Consider the following 17,038-nt stretch of genomic DNA (forward strand, 5'->3'; position numbering starts at 1 on the left):
AGTAACGAACGCGAATCATATGAACATGATGAAACTAGCATGACAGAAATTCCCGTGTGTCCTCGGGAGCGTTTTTCCTCCTATAAGACTTTGTTCAGGATTGTCCCTTGCTACAAAAGGGATTGGGCCACTTGCTGCACCGTTGCCACTACTTGTTACTTGTTACTCTTTGCTTGCTACGTTTCACCTGGCTACACAATCACTTGTTACCGCTACTTTCAGTGCTTGCAGTTATTACCTTGCTGAAATCCGTTTATCAGAGCCTTCTGCTCCTCGTTGGGTTCGACACTCTTACTTATCAAAAGGACTACGATTGATCCCCTATACTTGTGGGTCATCAAGACTCTTTTCTGGCGCCGTTGCCGGGGAGTGAAGCGCCTTTGGTAACTGGAAATTGGTAAGGAAACATTTATATACTATGCTGAAATTTATTGTCACTTGTCACTATGGAAACTGTTCCTTTGAGGAGTTTGTTCGGGGTCTCTTCACCACGAACGGAAGCACGAGGAGTTGCTCCTCAACTTGAGGTACCTACTGAAAATATCTTTTATGAAATTCCTTCGGGTATGCTTGAGAAATTGCTGGCTAATCCTTTCACACGAGATGGATCTTGACATCCAGACTTGCATCTGATCTATGTAGATGAAGTTTGTGGTTTATTTAAGCTTGCAGGTTTGCCCGAGGATGAGGATAAGGCGTTGACATGGTATATGCTATGTGATGATACTGGATCATGGGGCTACAATCGGTTGAAATTGGAATTTCATCAAAAGTTCTATCCTATGCATTTAGTACATCGTGATCGGAACTTTATTTATAACTTTTGGCCTCGTGACAGGGAAAGCATAGCTCAAGCTTGGGGGAGGCTTAAATCAATGCTATATTCATGCCCCAATCATGAGTTCTCGAGAGAAATCATCACTCAAAACTTTTATGCTCGGCTTTCTCATGAAGATCGTACCATGCTTGACACTTCTTGTGCCGGTTCTTTTATGAAGAAGGATATTGATCACAAGTGGAAATTATTGGAGAGAATCAAACGCAACTCTGAAGATTGGGAGGTGGAGGAAGGTAAGGAGTCAGGTATGAATTTCTAGTTTGATTGCGTTAAATCTTTTGTTGAGACAAACACTTCTAGAGATTTTACCGCTAAGTATGGACTTGACTCTAAGATAGTAGCTTCTCTATGTGAATCTTTTGTTGCTCATGTTGATCTTCCCAAAGAGAAGTGGTTTAAATATCATCCTCCTGTAGTAAGCAACATAGCCAAAACCAATCTAGTTGAGGAGAAAGTCTTCGCTTTTAGTGATCCTGTTGTCCTTGTGCTTACACTAAGAAACCACCACACCCTGCTAGGATAAAGGATTATTCTAAAGCTCCAACTGTGATACGTAGGGGTTACATTAGACCACTTGCACCCCGTGAGGAGATTAGAGTTGAACCTAGTGTTGCTATTATCAAAGATATCTTAGCTGAAGACATAGATGGGCATGTTATCAAATTCCGTGAGGACTCCGCTAGAATTGCTAAACCTCACGCGAAAGACAAACACGGACCTGTAGTTGGCCTGCCCGTTGTTTCTGTTAAGATAGGAGATCACTGTTACCATGGTTTATGTGATATGGGAGCTAGTGTTAGTGCAATACCCCGTTCTCTATATGATGAAATCAAAGACGAGATTGCACCTGCTGAGTTAGAACCCATTGATGTCACTATTACGCTAGCTAATAGAGACACTATCTGCCCTTTGGGAATTGTGAGAGACGTAGAAGTCTTGTGTGGTAAGACGAAGTATCCTACTGATTTCCTCGTCCTTGGTACTGCACAAGATAGCTTTTGTCCCATCATATTCGGTAGACCCTTTCTCAACACTGTCAATGCTCACATTGATTGCATTAAGCAGACTGTCACAGTTAGTTTCGAGGGTGTGTCTCATGAATATAACTTATCCAAGTTTGGAAGACAACCCCATGCAAGAGAGTCGTCTGGTAGGGATGAAATCATTTCTCTTGCCTCTATTGCCGTACCTCCTACGAATCCTTTAGAGCAATATCTGCTTGACCATGAAAATGATATGCATATGGAGGAGAGAGATGAGATAGATAAAATTGTCTTAGAACAATATCCTATTCTCAAGAATAATCTGCCTGTTGAATTGATTGTGGATCCTCCCCCACCAAAGGGTGATCCTGTGTTCAAGCTTAAACAGTTGCCTGATACTCTTAAGTATGCCTATCTTGATGAGAAGGAGATATATCCTGTCATTATTAGTGCTCTCCTCTCAGAGCGCGAAGAGAAAAAGTTACTAAAAACTCTAAGGAAGCACCGCGCTGCTATTGGATATACTCTTGATGATCTTAAGGGTATTAGTCCTACTCTATGTCAACACAAGATTAAAACCGATCCTGACTTTAAACCAGTTGCTAATCATCAAAGGAGATTAAATCCTAAGATGAAAGAGGTCGTTAGAAAAGAAATATTAAAGCTTCTGGAAGCAGGAATCATTTATCCTGTTGCTCATAGTGATTGGGTAAGTCCAGTACATTTCGTACCTAAGAAGGGAGGTATCACCGTCGTTCCTAATGATAAGGATGAACTAATCCCACAAAGGATTATTACCGGCTATAGAATGGTGATAGACTTCTGGAAACTGAACAAGGCAACCAGGAAAGATCATTATCCTTTGCCGTTCATCGACCAAATGCTAGAGAGGCTATCAAAACACACACACTTCTGCTTTCTAGACGGTTATTCAGGTTTCTCGCAAATACCTGTTGCACAATCTGATCAAGAGAAAACCACTTTCACCTGCCCTTTCAGTACCTTTGCCTATAGACGTATGCCTTTTGGCTTATGTAATGCACCTGCCACCTTTCAAAGATGTATGATGGCTATATTCTCTGACTTTTGTGAAAATATTGTTGAGGTTTTCATGGATGACTTCTCCGTTTATGGGTCTTCCTTTGATGGTTGCCTCAACAACCTTGATCGAGTCTTACAGAGATGCGAAGAAACCAACCTCGTCTTGAACTGGGAGAAGGGCCACTTTATGGTTAATGAAGGTATCGTCTTAGGACACAAAATCTCTGAAAGAGGCATTGAAGTTGATAAGGCTAAGGTTGATGCAATTGAGAAAATGCCTTGCCCCACAGATATCAGAGGTATACGAAGTTTCCTAGGTCATGCTGGTTTCTATAGAAGGTTCATTAAAGACTTCTCTAAGATTTCTAGGCCTCTTACCAACCTCTTGCAGAAGGATGTTCCTTTTGTTTTTGATGTGGATTGTGAGGAAGCCTTTGAAATACTTAAGAAGGCTTTGATAACCGCACCTATTGTTCAACCACCTGACTGGAACTTGCCCTTTGAAATCATGTGTGACGCTAGTGATTATGCTGTTGGTGCTATTCTAGGACAAAGAGTTGACAAGAAGTTGAATGTCATTCACTACGCTAGTAAAACTCTAGGCAGTGCCCAAAGAAACTATGCGACTACGGAGAAGGAATTTTTAGCAGTCGTGTTTGCATGTGAAAAGTTCAGATCTTACATAGTTGACTCCAAATTCACTATTCACTCTGATCATGCTGCTATTAAGTAGCTCATGGAGAAGAAGGACGCTAAGCCTAGGCTAATCAGATGGGTTCTCCTGCTACAGGAATTTGATTTGCACGTCGTTGACCGAAAGGATGCTGATAACTCTGTAGCAGATAACTTGCCTAGGCTAGAGAATGTCCTTGATGACCCACTACCTATTGATGACAGCTTTCCTGATGAGCAATTAAGTGTCATCCGCACTTCACTTAGTGCACCGTGGTATGCCGATTATGCAAACTATATCGTAGCCAAATACATACCACCCAGTTTCACCTATCAGCAAAAGAAGAAATTCTTCTTTGATTTGAGACACTACTTTTGGGATGATCCCCACCTTTATAAGGAAGGAGTAGATGGTGTTATTATACGTTGTGTGCCTGAACATGAACATGGACATATACTGCAGAAGTGTCATTCTGAAGCCTACGGAGGACACCATGCTGGAGATAGAACTGCCCATAAGGTATTGCAATCAGGTTTCTATTGGCCCACTCTCTTCAAGGATGCCCGTAAGTTTGTCTTGTCTTGTGACGAATGCCAAAGGATAGGGAACATCAGTAAGCGTCAAGAGATGCCTATGAACTATTCACTTGTCATTGAATCATTTGATGTGTGGGGCTTTGATTATATGGGACCCTTCCCGAGTTCCAATGGGTACACTCACATTTTAGTTGCTGTGGATTACGTTACTAAGTGGGTAGAAGCTATCCCCACTAAAAATGCTGATAACCACACCTCTATTAAGATGCTTAAAGAAGTCATATTCCCAAGATTTGGAGTCCCTAGATACTTGATGACTGATGGTGGTTCACACTTCATCCATGGTGTTTTCCGCAAGATGCTAGCTAAGTATGATGTCAACCATAGAGTTGCATATCCTTATCATCCTCAGTCTAGTGGTCAAGTGGAGTTGAGTAATAGGGAGATCAAGTTGATCCTACAAAAGACCGTCAATAGATCTCGAAAGAACTGGTCTAGCAAACTTGACGATGCACTATGGGCTTATAGGACTGCTTATAAGAATCCCATGGGCATGTCACCGTATAAAATGGTTTACGGTAAGGCCTGTCATCCACCTCTTGAGCTAGAACACAAAGCTTATTGGGCAATCAAAGAGCTCAACTTTGATTTCAAACTTGCCGGTGAGAAGCGGTTGTTTGATATCAGCTCGTTAGATGAATGGAGAGCCCAGACATATGAGAATGGCAGGTTATTCAAGGAAAAGGTTAAGAGATGGCACGACAAACGAATACAAAAACGAGAGTTCAATGTAGGTGATTATGTCTTGCTATACAATTCTCGTTTGAGATTCTTTGCAGGCAAGCTTCTCTCTAAATGGGAAGGTCCCTATGTTGTCGAGGAAGTATATCGTTCCGGTGCCATCAAAATCAATAACACGGAAGGAATTTTTCCTAGAGTGGTAAATGGGCAAAGAATCAAGCATTACATCTCTGGTACTCCCATAAATGTTGAGACCAATATCATCAATGTCATAACTCCGGAGGAGTACATAAGGGATGTTTATCATCCTGTTTTAGACCTTGAAAACGAAGATGTATTTGTTTCGACAAGAAATTGGACTCCCATACTTTTCCAATAGGAAATTTCTTCCGTTTTGGAATTTTTGGAAAATTAGAAAAATAAAAAGCAGTCCGGAGAGTGAACGAGGCGGCCACAAGCCCTGCCACCGCCCCTACCCCCTGGTGGCGGAGGGCAAGCTTGTGGGCACCTCGTGTGCCTCCCGGACTCCGTTTTCTTGCGGAGGACTCCTTCTGGCCCAGAAAAATCAATATATAGTTGCCCCAAGGTTTTGATCTCCGTATCACGTAGTTTTCCTCTGTTTTCGTTTCGAGATTGTTGTCTGCCGCAGATTTAGGTCAAGATGTCTTCTCAAGATTTAGAAGAAGAGATCTATGTGGCCGATGATCGTGCTAACTCTAGGATTAATGGGGACTTGGAACTATATGGCTGGACCACTGATGAGGAAGAGGACTATGAGCCCAAAGGGAAAGAGCAAACAAGTTCCGATGAAGAGGAGGCTCCTCTACCTCAACCTGCAAACACCCATGTGGAGTTCAAGAAGTCAAACCTCCCTGACCATAGGAAGAAGCCTAAGACCTTGTTTATCCCTTCTCGTTTCTTGCAGGAAAGTAAGCAGGAGGTTTGCCGTAGAGTTTTGAAACTTGAGGAAGAAAATGACGATCTAAGGGAGCAAAACTTTTTGCTCAAGTGGAAATTAGACAAGCTCAAGACTGCGACAACAACACCACCATCACCACCAAAGGAAGACAACTAAGCATTGGTATGGGAAATCCCCTTGGCTTCTTCCAAGCTTGGGGGAGTTGCCCTGGTATCGTATCACCTTTATATCTTTTGCTTTTACCTTTGTTTTAGTTCTTTCCTTTTCAGTTTTTATTTCTTCTTTCAGAGGAATAAGTCTTTAGTTTTTAGTTTGAGTCTTTTGCTTTTGTCTCTCCCCCGATGTATTCGAGCTTACGAGCTATATAATAAAGAGTATCTTAGTCAAGGGCTTTGCTTTGTGACATGATCAAAAAGTATGAAAAGAACGATAGCATGAAAGATCATGAGACGATCTTATGGAAAGTGATTACTTCACTTATGACACGTATGATGATTGAAACTTGTTGAGAATAAATCAACATAGACCTCAGTCATTGTTGCAATTAATAATAAGTAATAAGGAAAGAGAGGTTCACATATAAATATATCATCTTAGACACTTTTTACAATTGTGAGCACTCACCAAACTATTACATGCCTAGGAGTAGATGTTGGACAAGGAAGATAACATAATGAATTGTGTTTGCTTGGTTCCAAACAATGTTATATTATTAGAGATCCCTTAGCATGTGACGATTGCTTCCACCTCATATTAGCCAAAACTCCCGCACCAAGTAGAGATACTACTTGTGCATCCATAAACCTCCAAACCAGTTTTACCATGACAGTCCACCATACCTACCTATGGATTGAATAAGATCCTTCAAGTAAGTTGTCATCGGTGCAAGCAATAAAAATTTCTCTCTAATATGTATGATCTATTAGTGTGTGGAAAATAAGCTTTGTACGAACCTGTGATGAGGAAGACATAAAAGCGACAGACTGCATAATAAAGTTCTTTATCATAGGAGGCAATATAAAGTGACGTTCCTCCGCACTAAGAGGACACGCATCCTAACCTCAAAAGCGCATGACAACCTCTGCTTCCCTCTGTGAAGGGCCTATCTTGTACCTTTACTTTTAACCCTTGTAAGAGTCATGGTGATCTTCACCAATTCCCTTTTTGCCTTTGTCTTGGTTACCGTCACATGCTTGGGAAAGATCTATATTCATATATCAACTTGGAGTTGAGTACTCACGCTTTATTGTTGTTGACTTTATCCTTGAGGTAAACCGTTGGGAGGCAAAACTATAAGCCCCTATCTTCCTCTGTGTCCAGCTGAAGCTTTGACCCCATGAGTACCACGTGAGTTGTAACAATTGTGGAAAACGAAAGAGATGATTGAGTATGTGGGTTTGTCTTACAAGCTCTTATTTGACTCTTTCCGATGTTGTGATAAATTGCAATTGCTTCTATGACTATGGATTATTGTTGGTTACTTATCGGTAAGGTTTTTTGCTTCATGCTTTCCTTTGTGAAGGAATTGTTACTTTCCCATAAGAATCTTTATGATATATTTCTGTCCTATGTGTGATCATGATGCCCTCATGTCCGTATTATGTTGTATCGCCACCTTCGTCCCTCAACATGTGGACATGTTTATGGAACTTGGTTTTTGCTTGAGGACAAGCGAGGTCTAAGCTTGGGGGAGTTGATACGTCCATTTTTCATCATGCTTTCATGTTGATATTTATTGCTTTTTGGGCTGATATATTACTTGTGGTACCATATTTATGCCTTTTCTCTCTTATTTTGCAAGGTTTATTTGAAGAGGGAAAATTCAGGCAGCTGGAATTCTAGACTGGAAAAGGAGCAAATCCTAGTCCACTATTCTGCACATCTCCAAATACCCTGAAAAGTTACATGGATTTTTTCTGGATTATATAAAAAAATACTGGGCGAAAGAACTACCGGAGGGGGGCAACCAGGGCTCCACAAGCCCCCACTCCGCCACCACCACTTCTGGTGGCGCAGGGCAAGCTTGTGGGCTGCCTGACGGCCCACTAGCCCCCTCTTTTGCTATATGAAGTGTCCTGGTCTGGAAAAAATCAATCGGGAGCTTTTTTGTGGTTTCGCCGCCGCCACGAGGCGGAAAGCAGACCCAATCTAGAGCTCCGGCAGGACGATCCTGCCGGGGAAACTTCCCTCCCAGAGGGGGAAATCGTCGCCATCGTCATCACCAACACTCCTCTCGTCGAAGGGGAGGCATCTTCATCAACATCTTCATCAGCACCATCTCCTCTCCAATCCCTAGTTCATCTCTTGTAATCAATCTCCGTCTCACGACTCCGATTGGTACTTGTAAGGTTGCTAGTAGTGTTGATTACTCTTTGTAGTTGATGCTAGTTGGATTACTTGGTGGAATAGTTTATGTTCAGATCCTTGATGCTATTCATTACACCTCTGATCAAGATTATGATTATGTCTTGTGAGTAGTTACTTTTGTTCCTGGGGACATGGGATAAGTCATGCTGATAATAGTCATGTGAATTTGATATTCGTTCGGTATTTTGATACGCTGTATGTTGTTTTTCCTCTAGTGTTGTTATGTGAGCGTCGACTACATAACACTTCACCATATTTGGTCCTAGAGGAAGGCATTGGGTAGTAGTAAGTAGATGATGGGTTGCTGGAGTGACAGAAGCTTAAACCCCAGTCTATGCGTTGCTTCGTGAGGGGCTGATTTGGATCCACTAGTTTAATGATATGGTTAGACTTTGTATTAATTCTTCTTTTGTAGTTGCGGATGCTTGCGAGAGAGGTTTATCATAAGTTGGATGCTTGTCCAAGTAAGGGCAGTACCCAAGCGCCGGTCCACCCACATATCAAACTATGAAAGTAACGAACGCGAATCATATGAACATGATGAAACTAGCATGACAGAAATTCCCGTGTGTCCTCGGGAGCGTTTTTCCTCCTATAAGACTTTGTTCAGGCTTGTCCCTTGCTACAAAAGGGATTGGGCCACTTGCTGCACCGTTGCTACTACTTGTTGCTTGTTACTCTTTGCTTCCTACGTTTCACCTCACTACATAATCACTTGTTACCGCTACTTGCTGTGCTTGCAGTTATTACCTTGCTGAAATCTGTTTATCACAGCCTTCTGCTCCTCGTTGGGTTCGACACTCTTACTTATCGAAAGGACTACGATTGATCCCCTATACTTGTGGGTCATCAAGAGGCTGCGCCATGGCTTGTGGTGCTATAGCCCTCCCTCCCCTCACATATATATAGGAGGAGAGGATGGGGCCGATGGCCCTAGGGTTCCCCTCCCTAGGAGGGGCAGCGGCCAAGAGGAGGGGCGCCGGCCCTTGGTGTGCCATGCCACCCAATGCAAAGGGTGGTCGGTCCCTTTTGGTCTTAGCCCTCCACTTCTTGCCGCATGGGCCTAGGTGGGAGGGAAGGCCGGATCACCAGGGGCTAGTGCGCTCCCTCTGAGAGCCCATGGGGCCCTCCGGGTGTGGTGGACCCTCGGAACACTTCCAACACTCCTGTCACGAAACTGGTAAGCCCCAGAACTTTTTGGAACTCGAATACCAACTTCCCATATATCAATATTTACCTCCGGACCATTCCAGAGCTCCTCGTGACGCGGGGGATCTCATCCGAGACTCCAAACAACCTTCGCTCACCAACATACTTAACTCAAAAATACCAAACCGTCACCAAACGTTAAGTGTGCACACCCTGCGGGTTCAAGAACTATGCAAATATGACCAAGACACTCTCCGGTCAATAACCAATAGCGGGACTTGGATGCCCATATTGGCTCCTACATATTCTGCGAAGATCTTTATCGGTCGAACCATGATGTCAAGGATTCAATCAATCCCGTATGCAGTTCCCTTTGTCCATCGGTATGTTACTTGCCCAAGATTCGATCATCGGTATCTCCATACCCAGTTCAATCTCATTACCGACAAGTCTATTTACTCATTCCGTAATACAAGATCCCGTGACTACCTGCTTAGTCACATTGCTTGCAACCTTCTTGTGATGTCGTATTACTGAGTGGGCCCAGAAATACGTCTCCGTCATACGGAGTGACAAATCCCAGCTCGATCCATGCCGACTCAACACACATCCTAGAACATACATGTAAAGCACCTCTATAGCCACCCAGTTACGATGTGACGTTTGATACACACAAGGCATTCCTCCGGTGTCAGTGAGTTGCACTATCTCATGGTCGTAGGAATAGATACTAGACATGGATAAAGAAGTAGCAATAAACTGACACGATCAAATGTTATGCTTACAGTTGGGTCTTTTCCATCACATCATTCTCCTAATTATATGATCATGTTATCAAATGAAAACTCATTTCTATGGTCAGGAAACCTTCACCATCTTTGAGGAACGAGCTAGTCTACTATAAGCTCACTAGGGACATAGTGTTTGTCTATCTATCCAAACATGTATCTGAGTTTCCGATCAATACAATTCTAGCATGGATAATAAAAAATTATTATCAGCAAGGAAATATAGTAACAACCACTTTATTATTGCCTCTAGGTCATATTTCCAACATGAATCCCTCATGAATTTTCTGCAGCAAGGAAACATGCGGCAATCTTTAGCTAATGCCCTGACCCGTGGTTGTGGCTATGGTGGCCGAGGGCATGGTCACCAAGGCCAGCAAGGGTGTGGCCGTGGCAACAACAACAACAGCGAGCGTGGCCGCAACATCAACAACAATGGCTCACGTCCGTCTGGCAGAAATGATGGTCGTCCTCGACCTCAATGCTAACTATGCAAGAAAGGCGGACATGAAGTTCTTGATTGCTTTCATAGGTATGATGAGAACGATGTGCATGAAGAGTGTCATGTTCTTGCTGCCTTAAGAGAGCAAAGAGGAGGAGGAGATACCGTATGGTATGCTGATTCAGGAGCAACCAGTCACATTACTAGTGAACTTGAGAAACTTGCAACTCATGAACGCTACTACGGCAAGGATCAAGTGAACACTGCTGCAAACGGTGGAGGTACGGATATACTCCCTACATCCCAAAATAAGTGTCGTTGGTCTAGTACAAAACTTATACTAACTTAGTGTTAAGTTTGCGACACTTATTTTAGGACGGAGGGAGTACATTATATTGGTCAAGCTTTCATTAGTTCCCCTACTTCTAACTGTGATCTTGTTCTAAACGATGTGCTTCATGTTCCACAAGCCAATGAAAATCTTGCCTGCATGTCTTGTTTATCATATGATAATAATATTTTCTTTGAGACGCATCCTTAATATTTTTTTCATCAAGGATCGAGCAACAAGGAAGTTACTCCATCATGCTAGATGCATTGGAGGTCTCTACACTATCACATCTAGAGCTTTTAGTCGAAATCGTCGTCATCAAGTCTACTTCATCGTTAGGCCCTCCTTGGCAAGATGGCATGAAAGATTAGGTCATCCTTCATCTACTATAGTTGAGCAAGTAGTTAATGAAGACAATATTCCATTGTCACGTAGAGATACTAAAGAGTGTGTTTGTGAAGCTTGTCAATGTGCCAAGAGTCATCAACTTCCCTATCCTAAGTCAACTAGTGTGTCACCTGCCATTAGAACTTATATTCAGTGATGTATGGGGTCATGTAAGAGATTCTTTTGGAAGAAAAAATATATTATGTTAGCTTCATTGCTGATTATATCAAGTTCACTTAGATATATTTGCTTAAACAAAAATCTGAAGTTGTTTACTATTTTTCAAGAATTTCAGAAACTTGTTGAACGTCAATTTGATAGAAAAATCCTTGCAGTTCGGAGTGACTAGGGTGAGTATGAAAAACTCAACTCGTTCTTTCAGAATGTAGGCATTGAACATCATGTCTCTTGTCCTCATGCACATCAACAAAACGGTTCTGCAGAACGCAAACACCATCACATTGTCCAAGTAGTATTGTTTCTACTTGCTCATGCTTCTATGCCTCTCAAATATCAGGACAAGGCTTTCACTACTTCTACATATCTCATCAATCGTCTTCCGAGCAAAGTCATTGGAAATTTAACTCCTTTAGAGCGCCTGTTCCGTCAAAAACCAGATTACACATCTCTGAAAATATTTGGGTGTGCATGTTGTTAGAGCATATTTCTCCATATGTGGTTTTGGTAGTTGATAGAAAATCCCTATGGACTAATGGTTGCCTTGATTTATATTTGAAGGATTTTTCCATAGGCACTTCTTGAAGCCCATATGTTGGTTTCAAGGAGTTTATATGATGACCGAGGTGGTATTCAAGGTTTAATCCAAAGATTGGTCATAAAGACACAAGGTTGATTGAGACTAAGTCAAAGAGTGAACCAAGTTGATCAGAACACAAAGTGTGCAAGATGTACCAAGAGGGGTCAAGTGATCCCATGGTATATATGGTAAGAATTGTCCATTACACTTTGTGTACTAACCTATGGTCTTCTTGAGAGTTCTTTGTGGGGTCAGGTGTGTTTCCATGGTCTTGCGTCAAGACTCAAGAGTAAGATCTCATACAACAAATGGAGGATGACATCAAGTGGTTATCGTCATCAAGATTGTAGTGTGCAAGTTCAAGTGGAGCATGACGAAGATATCATGCTTGAAGCTTGCCGTCCATTATGGTGGCAATGGACTTGTGAAGATGTTCTGAAGAGTGGCTCACCCATAGTGAATATGGGGGAGCAATCAACTAGTCTTCATCGAGCCAATGCAATCAAGAAAGGTGGTCCATCTCGAGGAAGTCAAGATCTTCATCATCTAGCTCAACTGGACTATGTGCAAGGTATACCCTTGATAGGTTTTTTATTTTACCTTTCTCATGGTGGTAGTTGGGAGACTGGGTTATAGGATAGATTGTTGTACTATCAAGGATGGCTCTCAAGTGAGTAGTTTGATCGCATCGTTCGTTGAGAGCTCAAACCATTTGCATCCTTGCATCATCTTTATTGGCTCTTGTTTGGTGTTTCTCTTTGTTAGTTTTAGAGCTGATGGTCATCTTTATTACAAGCTCGAGTTCATCGAAAACGAAGTCCTGAATCCAACAAGATTGAGTTTGCTCAATTTGGAGCTCGTATGCGAAAGATATATCAGTTTTGGTATTCATGCTTTTCATATTTTCCCATTCTCTGCCTGGAAAGATACAAGAGGTAGTATCTCTCCCTGGAGTGGTACTACCTCTTATGATCGGTAGTACCACCCTCGCAGCGGTAGTACCGCTCTGGGGCAGATGTGTTGTGTCTTGTTCCGCTGGCTAGTGCTGCTGCCCGTGGGTCTCGACACGTCTCGTGTCAGACTAAGCGGTTTCTGGAGCGATAGTGCAGGGCGGTAGTACCGCCCAGCAAGCGGTAGTACCGCTTGTTACTACCATGCGAGAACCCCTTGGTATTTCTGGATAGGTCTACAACATGTCCTGAGCGGATATAGGAGGCGGTACTACCTCTTATGATCGGTAGTACCGCTCCTGGCAGTGGTAGTACCGCTCCGATAGTACTACCGGCCTCTGCCTCCCTCGTTAACTGCTGCCCTCTACCCCAACGGTAGTATTGCTCCCCATTGGGTCGTAGTACCGCTCCCTGGAGCGGTAGTACCGCTCATGTGCGGGCTGAGGGGGTAAGGGTTGGATTATTCCCTTCCTATAAAAAGGGTTCTTCTTCCCTATTGAACCCTATGCTTTGAGCTTATATTTTTTCCCCATTGTTAACCTTCTTCGAGCTTGCTAACTCTCAGCCCCTCCAATGATTCTTGCTAGTTCTTGAGGGAAAATAGAGAGGAGATCTAGATCCACATTTTCACCAATCACTTTCTCCTCTATGTGAGGGGAACCCCTTGGATCAAGATCTTGGAGTTCTTCGTATTCTTCTTCATTCTTCCTCACAGTTTCTTCCATAGCATTAGTTGTTGTGGTGGGATTTGAGAGAGAAGGACTTGGGCACTCCATGTGGCCTTGCCATTGCATTTGTTGCATAGGTTTGAGTTCTCCATGGTGACACGTGGAAGTGAAGTTTGAGAATCTTATTACTCTTGGGTGCTTGGTACCTTAGAGCTTGTTCTTCTTGGGTTCTTTGGTTTCCTAGAAGCTTGGAGGTTCCTTGGAGCCCAATCGTTGTGGTGTAAAGCTCCGAACAAGCATCGAGGTCTCCAATTAGGTTGTGGAGATTGCCTCAAGCATTTGAGGTTACCTCAAAGCCATATTACATTGTGGTGAAGCTTCCTGGTGTTGTTGGGAGCCTCCAAATAAGTTGTGGAGATTGCACCAACCTTGTTTGTACGGGTTCGGTGACCGCCCTCAAGGGTCCCTTAGTGGAATCACATCTTCTTGCATTGTGCGAGGGCGTGAGGAAACTATGGTGGCCCTAGTGGCTTCTTGTGGAGCATTGTGCCTCCACACCTCTCCAAACGGAGATTAGCATCCGCAAGGGTGTGAACTTCAGGATACGTCATCGTCTTCTCATGCTCCGGTTATCTCTTACCCGAGCCCTTTACTTATGCACTTTACTTTGTGATAGCCATATTGTTTCTTGTTATATATCTTGCTATCACTTAGTTGTTTTTCTTGCTTAGCATAAATTGTTGGTGCAGATAGGCGAGCCTACTTTTTTTAGGTTTAGTGCTTGACTAACTAAATGTTAGTTTTATTCCGCATTTGTTCAAGCCTAAACCGTAATTATTTTAAAGCGTCTATTCACCCCCCTCTAGGCGACATCCACGTCCTTTCACATGTTATCCAAATTTTATTCCTTATAATCACCAAAAACTTGAGTTTCGGTCCACTCAATGTGTTTTCATTGGATACAACAATCTCCATAAAGGTGACAAGTGTCTAGATATCTCAACAAGACGAATGTATATTTCTCATGATGTTGTTTTTGACAAAACTGTATTTGTGTTTGCTCAACTTCGTCTCAATGCATATGCTCTTCTTCGTGAAGAAATTTCACTTCTTTCCGAACCTTTGCATTCTTTGGGTCACGGGGGTGAATTCATTGAAACTGATCATGACATGTTAGTAGAAAATAATGCAGGTTCAAATGAGGAAAATGTAGTTTTTGGATGTGATTTTATGCATTGTTCAAGAAATCGGTAACTCGTAGCTGCTTGGTCGGCTTGGGAGTAGCGATTAATGAGTGAATCGGCCTATTAACTGGATTAATCGGTCGACCATCAATCGGTAGATTAAACAGAAACTTGCCAACTTATATCTAAATTTTTTATGTATCATAGCATAATTCCATGCACCTAGCTATGTAATATACCAAAATATTCTATTGTAGGCATATAAAAAATAGATAAGAGGTAAAATTAATAATCGTTATACATCTAAATATATAAAATCTCAAAATTCAAATTGAGCAATTAAACATTTAAAGTTATCCATATACTTGCTAACATACATCACATAATATACTATAGATAACAGCCAAAAGCAACAGTTCCATCCATCCATCTACAAAATTGTAATTCATTAGCTACTAATATATGAATGCTGGATTCTCCAGTAAGGTATGGGGGAAGATGGTAGTACCTTGTCTGCAGGTGACGCCATTGAGGAAGAGATTGGGGAGCATCCCATGGGAGAGGATGGGGATTGTCCAAAGGGGGTGGGGTCGAGGCAAGCGACCAGAATGGCAGAGCAACTAGATCTTCCAGGTGTAGTGTGGAGACTGGCACTCGTGAGAACACGACTAGCCACCAGCCAGGTTAGGAGGGGATGAAAGGAGCATGAGGAATTGCGAGGAGGGCCAAACCCTAGGTATTTAGTAGAAAGAGGGGGTGGGAGGCATTATGTGCCAATATTTTGGGATTCGTTTGCCCACCAGTTAATAGGCTAGTAGTGATTAATCGGTGTGGCAACTAATTGATCGGTATGACAACTCATTAATCGGTCTAACTGGCTAATTAATCGGCATGGCAAGTTAACACGGTGAATAGGTGTTATTTGATTCGGTCACCCTAAGAGTAGCGATTAACTGGAAAGTTAACTGGTTAATCGGACGAATTCTTGAACAGTGATTTTATGTGTGGAGATGTAGACAAAATAGGTGCTGAAATCTGTGATGGTTCATTGTAGAACTGTTGTGCTAGCAATGTGTGATCCAAGGAAGATCTCCCAACACAAGCAGACTAGGAAGCGCTCGCCAGCCCATGTGGTGCGGGTCTCCACGAATCACCGCTCGCCACACGCACGGACGGGCCGATGCAGTGGGCGACAGACCGAAAACTGCGGGCCCGTCAACAGCACGCCCTACCGTGCACCCGCGCGGCCTTCACCTCGTGATGCCCATGCCACCACACAGAGCCCGTTGGTTGGTGAATCGTGTTGGGGAACGTTGCATGGCAAACAAAAAATTTCCTACGCACACACAAGATCTATCTATGCATATGAGCATCTACGAGAGGAGAGATCGGATCCACATACACTTGTAGATCACTAAGCGGGAAGCATTAAGAAACACGGTTCATGTAGTCGAACGTCTTCGCGATCCAAATCGCAAGCCGTCCTAGGATACAATCACGATCTTGTGCCGAACGGACGACACCTCTGCGTTCAAGACATGTATAGATCGATGACGATCTCCACCTCCTTGATCCGGCAAACGAGGCCGGAGAGGTAGATGAGTTGTCTGGCAGCACAACGGCGTGATGGCGGTGGTGGTGAACTAATGCACGAGGGCTTCGCCGAGCTCTACCGAACTAATCTAGTGGAGAAAGATGATCTAGAGAGGAGAGGGTAGCACGTGGCTTTTAAGGTGGTGGGCTGCCCAAAAACGTCAACTATATAGAAGGAAGGGGTGGGAGGGGGCGCCCAAGGGTTTCCCCTAGGGCCTTGGACACTCGCCAAGAGGTGGGACGTGGGGGAGCAGTCCTACTCCAACAAGGACTCCTCCCACCCTCCACCGTTTTCCTCTTGGGCGCATGGGCCCTCATGGGGTCGTCTACCTAGCCCACCAGGGGATGGTGCGCCACCTCTTGGTCCCATATGGCCCCCCGAGGTGGGTGCCCCCCCCGGTGGACCCCCGGAACCCATTCGCCACTCCCGGTACACTACCGCAAATACCCGAAACTTTTCTAGAACCCAAATACCACTTTCCTATATATAAATCTTTACGTCCGGACCATTCCGGAGCTCCTCGTGACGTCCAAGATCTCATCTAGGACTCTGAATAACCTTTGGTCACCAACATACATAACTCAATAATATCGAAACATCACCGAGCGTTAAGTGTGCAGACCCTGCGGGTTCGAGAACTATGTAGACATGATCGAGACACCTCTACAGGCAATAACCAATAGCGGAACC

This window comes from Hordeum vulgare, chromosome 1H (assembly GCF_904849725.1).
Source record: "Hordeum vulgare subsp. vulgare chromosome 1H, MorexV3_pseudomolecules_assembly, whole genome shotgun sequence".
NCBI lineage: Eukaryota > Viridiplantae > Streptophyta > Magnoliopsida > Poales > Poaceae > Hordeum > Hordeum vulgare.